Consider the following 21,501-nt stretch of genomic DNA (forward strand, 5'->3'; position numbering starts at 1 on the left):
TAAATACAAAATGGGCTGCTGTGCCACAATAAACAATAATTCCCCTCCTTTCCCTACCACCATCCTACACATTCCTTATTTTTTCACCCTCTGCTTGCTTTCCCTTTTTGTTTCTTTCCTATTCTCCTACCTGTAATCTGGTCACAAAATAAACACACCACACACATGACAATATATGGCTTGTAAATCACATATCTTTTGGTGATTGGTGTGTATGCAAAGGGTCTCAAAGAGTACCATTGATGTCCATATACAACCAAGAAGGACTGGCACTGCTCATTGTATACCAACAATTATGTCCACTGTAGTTAAGCATCACTGCGTGGAAGTGTGCAAATATGAAATAAGATAAATCTTACACCTGTACTCTGACTGGTTCAACAGATCAGCTGCAAATTAAGTGCCTTGTAGATTTTTAGTGAACAGAATAGAGGGCTCAGTTCCTGTCAGGGTTGTATGTTTTTTTTTTGTTTGTTTACTTTTTGCTTCTATTCTAAAAAATGTGTAATGGCCACCTGCTAGGTATTTCTTTGCCCTCTTCAGTATGACTGCTTCTGTGTCTCAGCTTATACGTGAAGTGCTTGTTAGAATACAACTTAAAATAGTACTGGGTTCAAACCCACTCGGAGTTGTAGATGTGCGTTTTGTGATGACATTTGTATTATAGGACAAGTACAGCGCTCATACTCTGCTGATGTCATAAATGGTTTCAGTCTATACATCTTGTTACTTTTCTGTACCTCGACAACTCTATATGCTTTTCCCATTTTTATAACATCAGTTTATCTTTATGAATGCCTCATATCCCCTTCTCTACTGTCTTCTGCATCTGTAGATTTATCATCACCTCCCATTGCAGTCTTATGTCTGTTATATGTGTATTTTTGTGGCCCTCTACCCTCCCACATTAAGTATACCTTCCCTACTTCCTTCCACGGCACATTTCTCTACATATATGCATCCATGAATTATAAAAATAGATTTGCACACAAGCACTATCAGCTGTGCACGTGGTTTTGTCATGACTTCCCTAGAGGATCATACTCACTCATTGTTTAATACAGCTGATTATACATTATTGTAGCCACTATTTGGTCCAACAAGCTTTTTCCATTGGTTCCTAGTGTAACTACAATGAGAAGCAGACCATTATGCACACTTGCCTGCCTGCATGCATTGTTAATGAGCTGTGGGACTCATCGCAGACATACAGTTAACAGAGTTGATTTGGCCACAATTCCTGGCACAGGGTTTCAGAATCTTCTTCAATGGCAGAAGCAGTTTGCAATGCAGGAGAGACTTAATGGGATTAACTATCATTCCTCTTTACAGGTGCAGATAAACCTGAAGCACAGTATGTGTTACTTAGCCAGGATCTGTAAAACAAGTAGATGTTCTCCTTGAGAATATGATCTATTAGTTTTATCTGAAATGAACTACATTGCCAATAGGTCTGTTATTATCTGGGGTATTATTCCAGAAAAATGGTGCAAATTTGCTAAAAGCTTTTTAAGTAATGGAAAGTTTGAAAGGGGACCTAATTAATGAAATTCCTTTAGAGCCTCAAAGAATGTAAGATTGTTCCCTGATAGCAAGTTTATATTGCAGGGATGGACAATATCTGTCATGCATGCATGTAGCTAAAGTAGTTAGGAAGTCCTTCTACATTGCCCACCTTATTATGAAGGGATTCACATCTAGATCAAGGGAGGTCATAGTCTACCTTTACTCATCACTCATCAGACCAATGATTGAGTACAATGCCCCATTCGGAATGTATCTGACCCGACACTTGCAGCAGCTGGAGAGGCCACAAAAGTTCCTCACCAAAAGGATAAAGGGTCTCAAAAATCTGTCCTATGCTGCCCGACTGAAAGAACTCCAGCTCTATTCAGTCGCTTACCGCTTGCTCAGAGGTGACCTTTGCCTAACATACAAGGCCATGTCAAACCCAGATTTGATGAATATGCTTCACCTCAAAAAATCTAGATCCATCAGAGCCACAAGGGCGGGAGACTTAAACCTCGACACGGCTATTAATAGGACGTGCTGGAGGGATAGATTCATCACCCAAAGACTCCCTATGCTGTGGAACAAAATCCCGGTACATGTGAGGCAGAGCACCTCTCTGGCCTTGTTCAAGAGAAATCTTGACCAATGGATGGGAGATCGCAGATATACCCCAGGGATTACCTCAGTGTCACTGCTCGACAGAGGCACAGCAAAATAATGGGTATAGTTCCCCATAGTAAAGGGGTGGCGTAAGCCACAAAACTATGGGCTAGGCTTGTAAATGCCCTCGGGCAGATAGCCTAGTATGAACCTATGAACCTATGAAATATAACTTTGTTTAGGATCTGTGATGCTCTCACTGTCATGGGAAGCAACTTGTATTTACTTGGTGTGATGCAGTGATGTTCATTTCTACTATCCAGATGAATGAATCGTAGTATTGTGTTTTCTTTTGTCTAAAGTCCAGAAGCATTCTGAGGTGAGAGCAGTATAGCGAAGGGGAGGCTATATCCAAGCCTTATATATATATATCTATATATATATATATATTTATTTATTTATTTATTTTACATTTGTTGACCGGGCTAGTCCAACTGGATACATATCCCTTTTCAGTAGAGGCCCGGGGAGAAAAGCTCCAACATAAAGGCAATACATGGAGAGAGCAAGTTACATTTACAATATGAAAATAGGAAATAACAAAGACTTAATATAAGTACAAGTAACAAATCTACATTTTAAACAAATTAGTCTTATAGGATAAACACTGTGAGAATAATGGTCGAAGAACTAGCTAATCAGGGCGAGTAATAAGTAGAGGAATTTAGGTAAGTTAGTCGGGTTCTGAGCATGGGCATAGCCATTGTAGCTTAAGATGGCTTTTGAGGTTGTATTTGAACTGTTGATGTGAGGTCATGAGTCTAAGGGTCTTTGGTAGGGAGTTCCAAGGCTTTCCAATGGAGTTGGCATACAGGGCATCGCCGCCTGAGTTCTTAGATTTAGTTGTTAATATCAGGACGGTATTAGCAGATCTAAGAGAGTTAAGGTTGGAGTAGGGGGTCAAAATACTACACAGTGAGGGAGTTCTGTCGGGATAGTGGATTATTTTAAAGGCTTCGGTTAGTTGATTAAGTTTGAGAAGATTGGGTAGTTCCAACCATATATATATATATATATATGCATGTACACACACATATATATATATATATATATATATATATATATATGTATATATATACATATATATATATATATATATATATATATATATATATATATAAATATATCTATGTATGTATGTATGTATATGGATTCACTTTGGATACTCGAAATTTCAAAACATTGAACCTCTGAATAACAAAGACCAGAGAATTGAAGTTTTGAAATCTTGAACTATGAAAAAATAAACCTCCAAAAGGTAAAAACTACTAATTTCATGTCTTTGCAGGGGGGCATTCCCGCCAGCACCCACACCCCTGCTACTTAAATATACCAACTCCAAGATCGCACTACAGCGAAGAGAATGGTAATGTTCCCATTTCACATTGTATGGCGATCTCCATTGAAAAGATTCAAGATTTCAAAACTTAGATCCTCTGATCTTTGTTATTCAGAGGTTCGATGTTTTAAAATTTTGAGTATCCAAAGTGCATCTATATATATATATATATATATATATATATATATATATATATATATATATATATATATATATAAAACTTTTGCCAATGTCCGTACTTAATTTGTATTGTTGTTTTATTTTATCTGAGGCCTTAGTCATGGTCGAAAAGGCTGTGTAGAGCAAGTCACTTACCTGGCTATTAAATAAGTAAATGATTACTGGGTAACTTTGGAAGCCCAAATAATGATTGAATTTCATCTTACAGGTTCATAGATTAGTGCTAAGCTAACTGCTCTTGTGAGTCATTTTAAGCCTAGCCAATTATCCCTTGTGAGACTCAAACCCTGCACATTGTACTTGTAAGGCAAACACCTTAACCATTAGGCCACCCTCCCAACCCCTCTCTTCTCAGTGGAAATTTGGACAAATCAGAAGTAAGGTTTGTTTTTGTCAGCCACAGCTACATTTTAGGTTAGTAAACTTTCCATGGAATTCAGAGATAGTTTTCATCTTACTGTAGCTGATTTTGCATGATGAGTAGGTACACATTTGATGGGGGCGATCCAGAGACATACTGAGTGTAAATGCAGAAAGCGGACAAATTCCACAGCCTACGTAATGTGGAAATGGTAGTATAATGAGAAGGAAAAAAACAACAGTATTAAAATGAGGGTGACCACAAGTGCAAATAAGGGTAAACCATATCACTGAGTGATTCAGAAATGCTACCAGCAGGGTTAGTGGCTGTGGCAAAGTTGTTGAATTACATGCGACAGGCCATGAAAACATGCATGGTGTAGATGATCGCACTAGTAAATATGCATATGCAAGATTTTGTCCTCCCAGTCGGTAGTCACAGTGCTGCTCTTTGTCATCCTTCGTGGTACCAAGTCACCCATTGGTGTCTAACATATCATCCACCCCATGACAAAGAAATTGTGGACTGCTACCATGTGGAGAGAAGAATCGTCCATGAGCTGGATGAAGTGTGCCACCCTCATATGCAGGCCCAGGGGTTGTGTGGAGTACCTATCCCTATAGACACCATGGTATATGTGGCTTTGAGAATACTAGCTATAGGGACCTTTCATCAACCATTGGTGGACATGGTGAGTACACTCCAAGCATCTGCCTTAAGGATGTTACACCAGTTCCTTATTGCTGTTGTACAGCATTTGGAATAGCATATGTGGTTCCCATATACACCAGAGGAGAGAGGCAATTCCATGTGGGTCTCTTATGAAATAGCACATTGTACTTGGAGCCACATACTACACCCACATTGCAATAAAAACTCTACCTGAGGGTCAAAGACAACAGTAAATCATTTGCAAGGGGTTCCACTCCATCAACTACCAGGTGGTCTGTAATGGAAAAGGTATAATATATAAGGCATCTGCAGACCACCCCCAGGCAGTGTCCATTACTTCAAGATATCACAGATGTGCAACTTATACCAGGAGTTTGTGTAGGGTGAGTTTCCACAGGGATATATTATCGATTATGTGAGATTTGCTCTAGAGTCATAGCTAATGATACCATTTAGAAGCCCATGGACCATGGCAGAAAATAGCTATAATAATGCCCCCTTACAGATCTGGGTCATTGCTGAATGTATGTTTGGCTTGCTAAAGACCTGCTTAAGTTCAATGCCTGCTGTCTGGATGTTTCTGGAGTTGCACTTCAGTACAACCCTGCAACGTGCAGGAAAATCTTTGCAGTTATTACAGCTTTGCGGTTTGATGTTATACAGAATCCTGATACACAAACAGTTACAGTAGGGCAGAGGCAGAGGCATTCAAGAGAATGAAGTCCCAGACTCAGCAGCAAAGGAGATGCCTGATGAAGAGCTTGTGGAGGAACTGACTGCAGGTAAGGACAATGCTGCACAGAAGTGGGCACAGTATGTCATGCTACTGGCTAAGAGGCAGTGTTGGGTTCATAAGTATGAGCCAGAACAAAGATGTACATATAAAATAAAAAAAGATGTATGCATAGCTACATCCAAGTTGTGCTAAACCATGTACATACTGGACACACTCTGCATTAGACATAGGCAATCCAATTGACAGAGTAATAAGGGTAGGACATAGTTATCATATGTACAGGTGGGTAGGGCTACAAAGACAAGTGTCAGCAAAGGACAGTGAGTATTTGGGATGTTTAGGTGAGAATTACTGGTCTGTGTGTGTGTGTGTGTGTGTGTGTGTGTGTGTGTGTGTGAGTGTGTGCGCTTGTGTGCATACATTGGGACACATCTTCAGCAGATGATACAGCACTGTGCTGGGCTGCGGTAAACAAGTCCAGGCACCTGCAGGAGACATGTGTGCTGACAGTGCATGGGGGCAAACTTTCCTGGGAAGGTCATAAGCCTTGTCTATGCAGGAAGATGTGGGAGACAGGAAAGACTGACCAGGCTAGGAAGGACTACTGGTTGGCTAAGAAAGAAGTTGCAATAGCAAAGAATAGGGCATCGGAGGCACTGTACCAACTTCTGGAAAGTGACTCAGTAAGGGGCACAAAGAAACTATATCAGGTTGCAAGGCAAAGACAGAAAGATAAAGAAGATAGTCAGACACTCTTCATAACGGATGCCAGCAACAACCTGCTCACCAGCCCAGAGGACATCAAAGGCAGATGGAAGGGGTATTCCAGCAGCTTCTGAATGAAGAAAACCCCACAGAAGCTGTACTGCCCCAGAAACAGCCTATGATGACAGAAGAAGAGGAGCTCACCCTAGAAGAAGTAATGACAGCACTAAGGAAGATGAAGTCAGGGAAAGCAGCAGGCTCAGATTAGGTCACAGCAGATATGATAAAGATGCTGGGTGAGATAGGGGAGAAATGGATCCTGAAGGTACTAATAGCAGTGTGGAGAGAAAGGCATATCCCAGATGACTGGAGAATAAGCATACTCGTGCCAGTATACAAGAACAAAGGGGACATCCACAACTGTGGGCAGTACAGAGGCATCAAACTCCTATCACACTGCATGAAGGTTATGGAAAGGGTGGATATGCAGAGTAGTAGAATATAAGATGAGAGATGAGCAGTTTGGATTCAGATCAGGATGCAGCACAACTGACCCTATGTTTGCATTGAGACAGATACTTGAGAAGAAGCTAGAAATGAGGAGAGAGTCCAACTGGGCATTCCTAGACTTGGAGAAAGCATATGACAAGGTCCCAAGAAAGCTGATCTGGGCAGTATTGAGGTAGTTTGAAATCCCTGAAACATTGGTAAAATTAGTGCAGGCTATGTACAAGGACCCAATGACTCAAGTACGAACAGTGTTCGGCCTCACAGAGGGGTTCCCAGTGGGTGTGGGTGTACATCAGGGTTCAGCCCTGAGCCCACTGCTGTTCATACTGGTAATGGACTACATTAGCAAACAGGGTGGAGGGGACGGATCAACAAAGCTGCTGTATGCAGATGATGTGGCAGTACAGGCAGACTCTGAGTTAGAACTTCAGTAAAGGATAGGAGAATGGAATGCAAATATGAAGGCACATGGGATGGAACCAAGCACAGATAAGATGCTGGTAATGGCAGCAAATTGGGGAAATCAGAAGAAGCTGAGAATAGAGATAGTAAGGAAGATAGTGGAACACGTAAACAGCTTCAAGTATCTGGGAGGAGTAGTTGAGGAGAAGAGTAGTCTGAATGAAAAGGTCAAAGTTAGAATCAGAGGGGCTGCAGACAACTGGTATAGAGTATCAGGTGTAGTCTATGACAGAAGGATGGCAAAGAAGCTGAAAAGTAACATGTACAAGACAGTGGTGAGGTCAGTACTACTGTATGGCACAGAGACCTGGGCAGTTAAAGGCAGAACATTGAAAAAGGTAGAGGTGATGGAAATGAAGTGCCTGAGAAAGGTGATAGGATGCACACTGCGGGACAGACAAAGAAATGAGGACATAACAGCAGAAGCCACAGTAGCTCCAATTGCAGAAAAGATCAAAGAGAACAGATTATGGTGGTTTGGGCACATGTGTAGAAAAGCAGAAGACAATCTAGTGAGGAAGATTTGGGACAGACAGGAAGAAGGTAAGAGGAAGCGAGGACATCCAGCAAAGAGGTGGATGGATTGTGTGAAAGATCTGTGACAGTCAGGCATGAGTGTTGAAGAAGGCAGGAGTGGCACTGAATCGAGAGAGTTGGCGACAGTTAACACGATACCCCGACTCCATGTAGAAAAATGGGAAAAAGGGGGCTGATGATGATGATGATGATGATGATGTCATAGGCACTGTCTACAGATTGCAGAAAGGAAGGAGTGCTCTGTGAGTGCAAATGGGAGCTTCAGGTTATGGGTGGTTTCTTCATGAATATCCCATTTGGGCATATGTTTACATTGCTCTCGGTGTCCTCAACACTGGATGGTGGTGTGGAGGTGATGATGGATGGGTCAGAGGCTGTGCACTCCCCCTTCCATGGTGCGCCTTTACTAGAGGTGGAGGTAGACCAGCCATGGGAGGTGCAGCAGAGATGAGGTGCTGCTGCACAGGGGAATCCCCTGTGTAAGAGTTTACTATACCACATGCCCATGATGCTGCATACCTGGCCCATGCATTCCCTCAGGTCTTCCCACAGGTCATATGCTACCCCAGCTACTTCAGCTATACCTGTGTTTGTGTCATTATGGCCCTGCACAAGTGCTAGATATTGAGCAGAACCACACTCAGCTCAGGAATAGGGCAGTACCCACAGTGTCCTCAGCATGATATCATCTTCATGCTTTATGGGGATTGCATCAACAAAGATTGAATGCAACTACATCTTTTTGTCCATGGATTCCATTCTAGGTCTGTGCCCTTGGTTGCATAGGCACAAAAGCAACATCTGTGGAATGGGGTGGGTATGTACACATCCTATTCCTCAAGTCTGCCACTAGCACTGTGACCTAAGACCATGTCAGGATTTGGCTGATATCATCATCAAAACCAGACAGTTCCCCAACATTAGTCAGACTTATATTCATGGCAATGCACCATGTTTACAGAACACACATAAAAACACTAAAAATATTACCCAGACTAAGTAAGACCTCTTCTTCAGTACCTGTAGCTCAGTGAATATAGCTCAGTTTAATAAAGTGACATTGGAAAATAATGAGTAACTTACCTCAGACAGGTGGCTTTTGCAACTGAGCACCTGATGTACCTGTAAAACAAAGAAGTCAAGCTCATGCTGTATTACTTCACCTCACACTACTACTGCAGATAGAATTCCTGTTTAGATATTCCTATCTGAGGCATCACCAGTGGATATAAACTGTGCAATATTTAACTCAGTACCAATGTCTATCACTCCACCATGGATATCACAACTGTCTAGTTCCCTATGCAGAGACATCAGGAACTCTTCTATCTCCGTCAAAGTGGTTTGGGCAGTGGACCACCTCCCATGGCCCTCTGCACCTGTTCCAGGTGGGCTGCCATAGATTGTGCGGTATCGATCATGTCAGCCTTTCTTCAAACTAGATTGTAATTCTGATTTTGATCACCATCAGCACTGATGCTATCTAACATGTGGCACCAGTGGGTCTTTTCAAATGATGGAATGGACAGGTTGTTGAAAGTCATATGACTGAAACCACATAATCCAACAATCAGTCCATTGAACTGTTCCGACTGAGATCATGTTACAGTAGGGATCAGGAAATTTGCCCTTTTGCTCACTATAGTGCAGTCTCAGAGTTGGTATAAATAATTAGCAGGGTTGTGGGGATGCAGGGGGGCTTGCCACCCTGCAAAAACATCTTATAGGTTCATAGGTAGGTACTAGGCTATTGGCCCTAGGGCCTATACAAGCCTAGCCAAAAATGTACCCTGGCTTTCACCACCCAAGAAAATTATTTTCCTGTGCCCCTGTCAAGCAAAACCACAGAAGTGATCCCCGGGGTGAATTTCCTATTACCCATCCAATCATCAAGATTTTTCTTGAAGAGTGGTAATGAGGAGCTCTGTTTGACATAGATAGGTAGTCTGTTCCAGAATATGAGAAGTCTCTGGGACAGGAATCTATCCCTCCAGCATGTTCTGTTTATTGTGGTGACAAGGTTTACGTCCCTAGAGCGTGTAGCTCAGAGGGATTGGGATTTCTTTAAGTGGAGCCTGTCCAACAGCTCTGGGTTTGACATAGCTTTGTATGTTAGGCAGAGATCGCCTCTGAGTAGGAGATATGCGACGGAGTAAAGCTGGAGTTTTTTGAGACGGTCTGCATAAGGCATCTGTTTGAGGCCAGTAATCCTCTTTGTGAGGTATTTTTGCAGCCTTTCCAGTTGTTGTAGATGTCTTGTGAGGTACATACCAAAAGGGGCGTTGTACTCTATAATGGGTCTAATGAGTGATGAGTAGAGGGGAAAAATGACCTCTTTTTTTCTGGATGAGAAACCTTTTGTGATGAGGTATGCCACGTAGAAGGATTTCCTGACCACTTTGGCGATGTGATTATCAAAGGAGAGACTGCTGTCCACCTGTGTCCCAAGGTCTCTCATTACACTTTCAGTGTTAAGTAGACTAACGCCTATGTGGTAGTTCATGGGTACAGAATTTTTACCAAAGTAAAATATCCAAAGGCTTTAAAGGAATGGAACAGTCCAACGTGTCTTGAATCAAAATTGACTTTAATAAAGAACAAAAAAATAAAAAGTAGAATATTACATCAAGCGCTTTTGCTTGGACAACTGCATGGAACATGATTTTAAAACTTTTAACGACAAGCTGTATGCTTTTAAGAGCACGCAATTAGAAATAGACTACTTGAAAAAATGTTTGCGTGTGCAGCGTGTCCTGAAGGGGTTACGCTGCTACAAATTTCCTAATGATGATGTAGCTGGCTCTTCCCTTTACAATAGTTTGGTTAAAATTTTTGACAAGGCAGGGCTTGAAATTCTTGAATGTATGATAAAAGATTATGGGGAAAAAGCTGTTGTGCTACTTAAGGAGGTAACATCTCTCAATGATTGTGCAGTTAAAAATAAGAATTTTCTAAGTGTTAAAAGGGAATATGATCGTGTTTTTAATGAAGTAGACCATTTCTGTTTAAAGATAGTGAATCGCAAGATCAGGAAGCTTGAGCGTGACCTCACAGAATACAGGGATGGAAAAGCCTACCCACTGGTTGGTAGGGGTAGGCAGGATACTAGGCATTCCTATAATCACAGCAGTGATACTGTTTTTAATGATAATGCCCCTAATCCTGTACTAGACGTACCAAGGAGAAGTGAGAGGCTTGCTCAAAAAAACAGTCAAAGTGGACCATCGGATTTTCACTGTCGCCCGGGCAGACCAGGGGGGAGGAATGTCCTAAACCAACCTCAAGCTTGAAACAGAACATGCAGATAAGAGCTTTAGATGAAGACTGTATTAGAATTTCCGTTCATGAAACCCCGGAAGGGGTACATGACAATTTTGTCTTAATTAGAAAGGACAATTTTGTTATTTATAATTTTACTGATATTACAATCACTGATGAGTTTTTTGAGCTTTTCACTAAAGGGCTTCATTATGTACCCTCACGCAGACTTGATCTATGTACTATTTTAGTTGATTTAAAACTTTTTGTTAGACGGCTGAACCTTTCTTTCTTTTTCAAAGGTCAGACTCAGATCAATGATGGGCTCACAAGATTCAGCACATTTAACCCACCTTTAAATCCATTGTTAAAATTATTTGAAGACTTGGTAGAGAGAGACATAAGAGACTTCTGTTTGAACAGGTCTCACATTCCATCTGGCAACTTTAGACAATAGCTTAGTCAATTGGTAAGAAGGCTTCGAGAGGAGGACATCCGGGTGATGAAGCCGGATAAGGGTGGGGGTGTAGTTTTAATGTATAGCATGACATATGACAACTACATTCACAATATGTTGCAGGATGATGAGTGTTATGAATTGATATCTAGGAATGAGTTAAATATAGCATATTCAAAGATTTCTTATGCACTCATGGATCATTTACTGCAGGGTGCGATAAGTGAAAAATTATATAATTATTTGTATGTCGAAAATCCTAGGACACCTGCAATTTTTGGAATTCCTAAAATGCACAAGGGCTTAGATCCTTTAAATTTCAGGCCTATTGTGTCTGGGGCTGGTGGGATAACAGAGCCCTTAGGTAAGTTCATTGATTTTAACATTAACAAATTTGCATTTGATTTACCCTATGTTTGTAAAGATTCATGGGATTTTCTTTCTGGCATTCAAAAAAATTTTTACAAACCAGATTTACTGATGGCAACTATTGATATAGTTGAGCTATTTCCTAGTATTCCTCATGACGTGGGCTTGGAATGGTTTAATGACACTTTAACTTTTGAATCTAGCCTAGGGGCTAACATGATTGGATTATTGGTTGAGTTCATGGAAACTGTCCTGGACAACAATTTTATTTATTTTAAGGGCGATTTTTACAAACAAAAGAAGGGTGTAGCAATGGGCACGGCTTGTGCTTCCAGCTATGCCAATATTGTACTACACCACTGGGAAAGTAAATTCATCTTTTCTACAACTTGGGCTCAACATATTATCCACTATCAAAGATATCTTGATGATATCTGTCTTTTATGGGATGGTACCTTGGACCAATTTTTGGAATTTATGGCCTATATCAACTCTACTACCCCCTTTTTAGCATTTACTCACAGTGTTAACAATGATTATTTGAATTATCTTGATGTTGCTCTTTTTAAGGATGTTATTAATTGTACCTTTCAATCTAAAGTATATAAGTAACGTTCTTTCTCTAACTCTTATTTGCACTTGAATAGTGGTCACCCCTTTCACCAGAAGAAAGGGATAGTGAAAGGGCAATTCATACGTGCCTCTAGGATGTGTAGTACATTAGAGTTTTTCCTTGACGAGGTCAGTTTTTTGAAGCAACTTTTCAATGAAAGGGGATAGCCAGCGTACTTAGTTGATGATTTAGCTGGGGAGGTAATTGCAGGCAGGGAAACTGTGTATTGCCCACTTTTAGGTAGTGGGGTGACTCATGAAACCCTTTTTAAATCATCTAAACAGACCGAACACCAGAATAGCTTTGTGTATACCTTTTCTGGGGATTCACTGAAGGTCAAGCAGTTAATCACAAAATATTGGCCTATACTTACACATCACGGCGATTTCAAACAATTTGTCAAGGAATGCCCCCATTTCATTAGAAAAAGAGACATGAACCTTAAGGGCCTTTTTGAGGGTGAATCTGGTTTTGGTTCTACAAGGGGTTGTTTGAAATTTGGCACGTATAAGTGTGGCTCATGTAAACAATGTCCTTATGTGCTCAATGAAAATTCATTATTTATTCCATCTAGGAGGTTTAGCGTTAAGGCTGAGCATTCTTACAAATGTGGTACTAAAGGGGTCGTCTATTTGGGGTTTTGCACACAGTGCTCCAGTTTTTACGTGGGTAAAACTGGGAGAACACTCAGAAGAAAGATATATAAGCACCTCTATGATGTTTCTAAGAAGAAGGAAAACAATGCTTTTTATAAACATCTTGGTTCATGCCCCAATATGCAACTTAAGTTTTTTATATTAGATCAAGTCTTGCAGGATAGTAGAGGGGGTGAGTGGGAGGCCCGATTGGAATATAAGGAATTATGGTGGCAGCTTAAATTAAATGCAACTAAACCCCCTGGTTTGAAAGACAGTGTTAGCATCATGAGTGTTTTAAAACTGAGGAGGGCTAAGTTATGATGTTTATTTCTTGGTAGTTGTGTTTATTTGAACAACATGGACAACGTCTTGTTTTGAACAATTTTTTAACTACTGCTTATTTTGTACTTAATGGGCAGTAATTTTTAACCACAACTTTTGAATGTTTTTTTAGGCACATATGAATTTTTTATAATTTTTAACGTTATCTTAAGATATTACAAGTTTGGCTGGTCATGTTGATGTACTTGCTTTAATTTTTTTTTTTCAAAACAGGTTTATTGTTTTAACATATAAGAGAAATATCATAACAATTTTATACAAGTAATTAAAAATAGGTATTATTATAATATTCAACAAAACAACTAAAGTATTTACAAAGACATCCACTACAATCAGATCTACTTGCTTTAATTTTGACAGCATTGAAAAGCAATGTTTTAAGTCTCTAACATAACCTGGTGGTTTGCTAGTTTTAATGGCTAATTAGCATATTTTATTAATTGGAGTTCTAGTCACATGATTTGGACTAGAAGCTATTTAAGCACTGAATTTTTAATGATGGTTCATCTTGATAAAGCCTGGTATGACTCCAGGCGAAAGCGCTTGATGTAATATTCTACTTTTTATTTTTCTGTTCTTTATTATAGTCAATTTTGATTCAAGACATGTTGGACTGTTCCATTCCTTTCAAGCCTTTGGATATTTTACTTTGTTCTTGGTTTGGATCTGCTTTGTTTTAGAATTTTTACCAAAGGTGATGATAATGCACTTTTTGGCATTGAGCTTGAGACCATGTCTTTGACACCAGGCATCTGTCTCAGTGAGGCCCTTTTGTAGGATGTCCACATCATTAGGAGTTTCATTTATGGCTCCTAGTTTGCAGTCATCTGTGAATTTAGTTAGCCAAAGACCTTCTGTGTTAGCCTGTACTTCAGAGAAATAGATACCAGACAGGAGAGGACCCAGGACTGAACCCTGTAGTACTCCACTTGTCACTTGTCTGAAGTCTGATTTGGAGTCTGCTACTTTCACAGTGGGGGAGAGTTGGCAAGGCTCATGTTCCCTTGAAATATGTATGGGCAGTTAGTTTTTTCTGTTGTATGTGGGTGTTGTTTTCATTTGGATTTTTTTGATGGACCGATTATTCGATCATATGACTTTCAACAATCTGTCCATTTGATGGTTTGTCACAGATCCGTTCCACCAGTCATGGTCATGGAAGACCCGGTTAGATGCATCATAACAGAGAATCCAACAACCATGCTGATGGACTTGCATGTAATTGTATCTCATTCTCTGCATGGGAACATTTCTTTCCTTTGTTTCCATAACAACCTGAAATTGGAAATAAAAATGCATCTGAAATGAGATACAGTCATACACTACATACTCCTACACAGCTATACAACAATGGGGCAGAGTTGGCAAGGCTCATGTGCCCTTGAAATATGTATGGGGGACTGTCCATATGTACATGTTCAATCCTTGTGGAGGTGTGGGTGTAGTGTCATGAGATATGCTAGCCATATGGTGCAGGAGTAACTAAATGACCTGGAGGAAGACACAGGGAGCACACAAGGCTATATGCAGGACATCTTCTGATATAAGTAGGTGCATAGGCCACATACTTGAACATGATGGTTCTTTGCAGCCTTTGAAAGACCATACCATTGTTTGCTGGTGTAACAGCACACCCTGTGTAGGTGGTAGAAGCTGACAAAAGTATTTTTGTCTACCGCTGTTTATTAATCTCCCTACCAGTTACATACACTACTGTGGTTCACTGTCTTCAGACTCCCATCTCAATCACCCTAGAATGACATCAGATAGAATGTGTATGCAGCAAGAGAACATCCTGCAAGGTGTGAATGCAATCTCCTCACACTGTACACAAACACATGTCTATGTGGGTATATGTATAGGCTTCCCCCAATACCACACCACTGAATGTCATGGCACAGAAGTACGAAGATGGTATCCTAAGTGTTACACAGACCATAGAGTGCTCATACCCTAGACTGATTCATCAATGAGGCTAGTCAAGTGTGGCCTTTGAAGCACCCACGGGATCAATAGTCTAAAACTGAAATGATTCCTTTGAATTATAGCAAACCCATCCCCACCCACTTTAGTATTACAGCAGATGGTTCCCCAGCATCTGACTTACATTGGAGAGGCACTTGTTGAGTAGGTATGGATCCAACATCATAGACTGAACCCATCACCACATTCTCCTGGAAAATCTGAACTGGCTGGGACCACCACAACCAGATGTCATATATATACAGCTGATAATGGTACATAAATATTACACCATCTCTCAAGCACCCCATGCCATCAGTAATATAATAAAATGGTACAGACCAAAAAGGAACCTTAACTTCAAGGGTCAAAACCCAATAAAAAATCCATCCAATCAAATGGGGACTCGTTATACTCAGTAAGCATACCTAAACTATGGTACAGTATTCTCTTCACCATCAGACAAATAACTGTTCGCTTTGCTTTTCAATATATAGATTAGGTTCATAAGTTAGTACTAGGCTTTCTGCCTTTGTGGGCCATGTTAAGCGTAGTCAATTACCTCATGTGAGAATCAAACCCTACACCTTGTATTTCTAAAGTAGATACCTTAACCATTATGCCAAACTTCCAATCCAACAATATATTACATTTCAATTAGACAAGAATTTACAATTGTTCCATATCACCAGGATAAAAATACATAAATATTAAAGATTTCCTCATCTCACTTACTAAACCATTTTCTCCCAAATATTTTTTATGTCTTTCTGGAGTGAATTTATTGCACTTCTCTTATGAGAAATGTATACCTTATTGTTCTTTTATCAGCTAACATATCTGCATGACAATAGATGCATATTATATTACTTTAGTTTCCATATTTTTGACAGTCTACCAAAGGAAACAAAGTGTTAGGCGGCCAACTGATAGATGCTAGCTGTTCTTTAGTGCATTACTGGCACCGAGAACTGAATACTGATATTGCACTTGAGGTCAGCACTGAAGAGCTTTAGTGCTTCATGTATGCTTTAAACTTTTAGAACCTGCTTGTTACAAATGTAGCAAGCAGTTTGCTACAATTTAAAATTAAATGTGGATTTTTTTTTTTGCTTCTCAACTTGAAGATGACGTGGTGCCCGATCTAGTAATGACGCAGGTTGCCAAAATTGCTATCCACAGCTCTGCTCTCTACTGCTCAGTAATGCTGCTACATTTATACTGATAATTTTAAGGTCTAGTGATGTTCTGTAATGTGCATCATTGTCACTTCTTAGAACTTACTACAGTTTGTATCATTATATTATAGCTCTCTTTTATTCTGTTTTAATAAATTTCATTATTTTTGTACACTGTCCTTTCTTTAGAGGGTGGGTCTCTATTGAAAATGGACAATGTAACACAGCTTGACTGGCTTGGTAAACATAAGCAAAAAAGTTAATAAATACATACACATAAACAGTAATACCTTGATGACTGTTGGATAACTACCCATTGTATGCATGCCTTTGCACTGTGCTACCTGTATCCTCCCCTCCCCATTAAAATTAACCCACAGTACTAGACTCACAGTAATTAGCACAATAACTCCAATATAATGTCAAGTACTAGGTCCACTAGACTACAATATATGCACAAAATAAGTTAGCCCACAATGCACATCACTCAAGCAGTACTGTCACAGCTTGTGCTGTAATTATCACACAGCACAACAACTCCTAACACTGTTATGTCAAATGTTAGTGGGCTGAACTCTCATTCCTTGGCTTACAAGTTGGACTATAGCACACGTAGTGTAAGAGGAGAAAACCCTCATGTGTGCCAGTTACCCTGCAACATCAGTTACCTTCCATGCCATGGCAGCAGACCCTCAATGTATACTTCCCCCCCCAGCTATGGAAACATTGTTATCGCTTACAAGTGGCAACCTCACAAAATCTATATACATACAATACCGTACTGTCATGGATATCATAAAGTGCTATGCAAGTCATTCCTCTCAACTTGTTAGACCAAGAAATCTGGACAAAGGCCCAACAGTAGGCACAATGTTTAAATATTGCTCTTACACACTTAGAAAGTGGGTAGAACAACAGATTTTGTGTTAACATGTATTTTCCAAAGGGTATGAAGTCTGAAACTCAAATGTCTGTCATTAGTTTCTGCCTTCAGTCTTTAATGACTTGCCAGAAAACCACAGTTTTATGAAAAATGAACCAAAAAAAAAATTAGGCAAAAATCTGGACATTCTATGAAAATCTGTGCAGCTGAGAGGCATGATTGCAAGTACAGAAGCCAAAACTAAATAGATATTATTTCCCACTCACTTACCTTATTATAAGTCCTGTTTAGTAGTAGTAACCAGCACAGATAAAGTAAATTCCTGCTCCACAGTTTGCTCTGCAGCAATCTTCCATAGCAAAATGAAGACCCTGGCAGGCATGACCTTTTCTCATGCAATTTTGAAGCTTGCAATGTGTTCTTATGCTAACGGATGTCATTTGAATGAATGTTCCTGATGCTCCCATTTGTCTCACTGTATAATTAAGCAATACCATGCTAAGAGAGTCGCTCAGCTTTATGAACTCAAGTGGGCACCAGCAAAGAACTATGAACATACGTTGGAGAGTGAATGATCCTGCCTGAGCTGTGAGGGAATATATGCTGCACTTGCATAGCCTAAAGAACCACTAAAGAGAAACATGTTAACAGATGTAGGTACCATGATGTTTTTACACTTTTTCCATGCTACTGTTCACCCTTTAGCTCCATCACACCATATGTTCATACTATGCAATACTCCTGGTTATGCTAACTAGATCTCTGATGTTACATGTCACTTGTCAGCACTATAAACATGCATGACCATGAAAGAGCTATCATACTTTTCTAGACTGTGACCTTGTGAATGGCAATGATATCCAAGGGCACGGATGTTGGTGGGGCTCCCATGTGGTGCTTTAAAGAAAACAAAATTCTTCCTTTCTTTCTTTTTTTTTTTGTTACATATGGACCAAAAGGAGCTCCTGATTAGAAAGAGATTCTTATAAAGGCTCCCAGTAAAAAGTGTCATTTGTCACTGGCATATTCTGCTGCCACCACTTCAGTGACCTGAGGAAGAGCCATCCTGACCTTCTAAGCTTGTTTTTCTTTTGGCTTTTCCCAGTTAGGGGTCACCAAAGTGGAACTCCGGTCTGCTAATGATTGGCAGTAGATTTTTATGGTGCCAAGGTGCCAGCTCGATGTCCAACCTTCAATGAAGACATGCCCATTTACACATCTTTTGAATGCCACTCGACAGTGGAGAGGACATGCAGACTCCACATAGAAGGCACTCCAGCCGAGAATCGAACAAGAGAACCTCATGCTGTGAGGCGACAATGCTACCATTGCACCACCATGGTTACCAAATTCAGAGAGATGGCCCCTGAGAAGTATTGTAAGTTCGCAGGTCTTATGAATGCCCTCTTATTTCCCTTATAGCTATATGTGATCTTGGTGGGAATTTAATTGATGACTGCTGTATTTCTATTAATCATTGTGCTGTTCAGGAGGAGTTGTTCAGCAGAATGAAGCAGCTCTTCCAGCAAAGGGGTGCAGACAATTTTGTGTCCTGTAAAAATCTGTTATAGTACTGCAGCTTAGCTATGTCCCCTGCCAAGAGTCTGTATGATTGTCAGTAAAATGTTTGTATCAATTTATTAATTTGCTGCAACTTTTGCATTACCATCTCCATAGATTTTACAGCTATCAGCAAAATAACCTTACAGTCTTTGCAAAGCAACTGCTAATAACTTTGTCTGTTGAACTGTCATGATTTTTTCTCTGTCCATGGTACAGCAGGGTGCCATCACAGGAATCGTGAATTACGTAGATGTTGCCACTATGCAAATCCACATGGCATTCCTCTGAGCAGGTCCAACTTGGCAGGCCCACAATGCCACTCTCCCATACACCTGCCATGATCTCTGCCATCTGACACCTTCAAACCACCATTGTAACCTCCACAGCATCACACCCAGTCCAGACAGTGGGGATAGTCACAATGCACACCTGCCTGCACACCCTACCATAGGGATTTGGGGTACTGCACCTAAGAGGAAGTAACATAGGCAGCCTATTAGCATATGTTGAGTTTCTGTAGTACAATATTAGGTAGCACTGAAAGTAGTCATACCTGACAGGGCTAATATTAAAGTCATTTTTGTCTGTCTCCTTTCTTTTTGTAGCTTTAGCTTCATGTTAATATTTTATTTGGTGTTTATTGTTTTATTTATAGTCCTTTATACTCCTATCTTCTTCAGTTTTTGTCACAGCAGTGCCAGTGGTGAGTGACAGATCCCCAGCCCACCATCAGACAGCTTTCTTCTAGCACTTCACCTGGCTCCAAACCCTGCATCCCCATTGATTATGGTAGGAAGTGGTCTGGTGATATCACCAGAGGCCTTTGGACATCCCTTATGGAGGGGATTGCAATTGTTCCTTCAGGTGGCATTGCCTGGAGTTCATAGTTTGTCACCTGGAGAGTTTCAGAGGTAATACAGGAGTTGATGTATTGAAGGCTGGAGGCCCATACTGGCTGCCTGGAGAATGTCCTCATACAACTTTAAGAGCCACATTACTGCATGGCTGTGCCTTTATCACCTGAGGCAGGGGCCAATGTGTAGGTCAGTCAAGGTGGTTACTGACCTTTCTCTGGGTCTAGTCCAGGCGGTGATGAAACAGGAGCAGAAAACCCACCTTATATCCCATCCTGTTATTTCCCTTCCTTGTATGCCACCTCTCTTCTCCTGTTTGTTGCCCTCCCCATCATCAATGTCCTCCCTCTGTCCATGTGTTCAGAATTCCACTGTCAACCCCTCCATGTGTCTGCAACTCCCCTATTTGTCTTTGGCTGTGTTTTAGGTTTATGTACCCCCTGCTTCCATCTCTCCACCCTCTTTCCATCTCATGTCTTATCCTTAAATCCTTACTCATTGTTTCTTCTCTAAAAAAAGGAAAAAGGGTAACTGCCCATCAAAAAAAAAAAAAAAAGTTTACCTTTCTTGTCCCTTCTAAACTACCACTTTTATCTTCCCTGTGTCCTTATGCACATTCCTTTGCCTGATCTACCCATAATGCCTATTGCTACTGCCCTATACATCCATTTCCTCCTCGTGTAAAGTAATAAAATAGATATAAATATTGCTCAAGGCCAGTTATGGTAGTCTCAGACTGTTCTCACAGCATCACTATGTTACTCATACACACTCACTTAAGCCCTTACGTGCTACATGCTGGCCAGTTCTCTCACTGGCATTTATTACCGTATTTGTAGGAAGAAATCTCTCACCACTGATCCTGACATTCTGAAAGCAGGTTTCTTAATTATTAACAGATTGGGCTGTGAGAATCTTGCCAGTTAATTAATAATTACCTTTGGGCCACTTTGCATCCACGAGATAACTTCAGCAAGATTATGGTAGTCATACCTCTGAATCTCAGGTTTTATATGGCTATTGGGGAGCACTTATTGTTTCTATGGTTGCAAGACCTCGCCTTATCTGTGAAATAATTCTTTGATGTTGAATCTTAACAAGGAGCATCTATGCCCTCTGACCTTACATATTACTAGGGGAGTTTATTTGTATAGGGGTATTATATCACTGAATCAGGAAACTCATCTATTAATATTAATACTGTCTGGTATTTTTGGGACTAATACTTTTGCTTCTCTGAGGTTCTTACTCGTTTATTGAAATATATGACCTAATGTCCTGCTACCCTCTTTAAAGTTTCATAGCCTAACAACCTGCAGCCCATTAAGTGTTTATTTCAGTAATCACCTGGCCACTATCCTTCTGATCTGGGCTTTTACTTAAGTTGCACTGCCTTGTAAAGTACACTGGTAAGGTCTATTAGTCCACCGTTCCCCCACCCAGACATTGCAAGGCAAAACTATCTATTTTAACATTTTTAAGGAAATACACTATGAAGTGATGCACATATGGTTAGTTGTCACTCATTGCCACTGGTTTGGTTTTGATAAATCAGAAGGACATTCAGTGTAAGAAAATCACAGAATTAGTCATGTGCATGGACAATAGGATAAGTGAACAGGTAGCATGGTCTATAGTAAAATGCCGACCTATATTTTGTGCTTACTTACACATACAAACAATTAGCAAATTGAATGACTGTAACGTGGT

The 21,501-nt window shown here is 40.3% G+C and overlaps 1 protein-coding gene across 1 annotated transcript in view; it reads right to left on the reverse strand.

Annotated features, from left to right (window-relative positions):
- Nucleotides 1-21,501, reverse strand: part of LOC122812080 (gamma-aminobutyric acid type B receptor subunit 1-like) — a 4,315,174-nt gene that overhangs the window by 125,032 nt on the left and 4,168,641 nt on the right. The window lies entirely within an intron of this gene.

This window comes from Protopterus annectens, chromosome 9.part0, assembly GCF_019279795.1.
Source record: "Protopterus annectens isolate FY-2018-M chromosome 9.part0, PAN1.0, whole genome shotgun sequence".
NCBI lineage: Eukaryota > Metazoa > Chordata > Ceratodontiformes > Protopteridae > Protopterus > Protopterus annectens.